Here is a 1,367-nt window from a genome sequence, read left to right on the forward strand (position 1 = left end):
GGACTAACATCACTTCAACAAATGGGTGCACCCACTTCGGCAAACGGACTAACATCACTTCAACAAATGGGTGCACCCACTTCGGCAAACGGACTAACATCACTTCAACAAATGGGTGCACCCACTTCGGCAAACGGGTCAGGACAAAAAAGTTAAAGAGTCTGAATTCGAATTCGGATAATGTCTTATTGACGGTTATGCGATGATCCGGATATTTATCCGGATTTTGCCCACCTCTACTTTCCTTTCCCTCCGTTGTTTCTGTCTATCGGTCTTGCTTTTTCCCTGCACTCTGTGACCGTTGTTGTTTCGATGTGCCCCTATTTACTCAAACTCAAGCCCAAAACTCAAAGGTTTAGAGAGCAGGGTAATAAGGTTAAGGAGAGGGGGAGAGAGAGAGAGAAAGAGAGAGGGGGGGGGGGTAGGAGAGGGTATCCTTACCTTGTGGAATATGCTGCGCGTGCGTTTACTTTCTAGGAAAGAAAAAGGACTGTCTACATGTCTAAGAATCTTGTCTTGCCGTCTTTGAAGTCTTTTTAACTTTGCCTAAAGATCTTCAAAAAAAAGCAGTGAGATCATCAGAATTTACACCCATGGCGTGACTCAACGCTTTTTATTGAAGGATGTAAAAAAAAAAAAAAGACCGTACTTATTTTTATCTAAGGATTTTTCCAACAAGCTGAACAGGTTAGGCTCACAGTTTAATTTTGAACTTGTTCAGTGCCGATACAACGGTTGTTGTTTTGTGTACGTCCTCGAATGTTAGATCCAACGTCTGATTCCCTCGTATATGGAGTGGCATTACAGACTTTATTCCCGTCCAAACCTACTAAAACCTTTTATTTTTCTCTATTTACGAACCCCCACCCCTCCCCATTTATTCATAGCTTGGTGTTGAGCGGAAAACATGAAATAAATAAATTCTAAATAAACACGGAAGACTCGAGTTATAGCATTTTTATTGTCAAACAATAAACTATCACCAAGAGTTCTCTCACATAATATCGCTCTGTGATTCTATTTTTTTCGTCTCTGCTATTAAAATAAATAGCGGAAATGAATAACTGAGCACAAATTAGTAAAACATTAATATATGGCTTTAAGAAAAAGCGGAAAAATCTAAAACACGAAAGTACAAAAGACGCCCCCTAAGAATAAAACATGTTTGAAGGCAATGCATTAACCCCAACTCCTTCTAATAATTAAATACAAACTGTTCTCTACCTATATACTACACCAGACCACAATACGCAATAATTCTCAAGAAAACGTAGACGAGGAAGTCCATTAATGTAGGTGGAGAAAATGTTGCCATTGACTGCACCACAAAAATTAGGAGGAAGTACAATGTGGAAGGTGGGTGGGGG

Source organism: Aplysia californica, unplaced genomic scaffold, assembly GCF_000002075.1.
Source record: "Aplysia californica isolate F4 #8 unplaced genomic scaffold, AplCal3.0 scaffold00064, whole genome shotgun sequence".
In the NCBI taxonomy this organism is placed as follows: Eukaryota; Metazoa; Mollusca; class Gastropoda; order Aplysiida; family Aplysiidae; genus Aplysia; species Aplysia californica.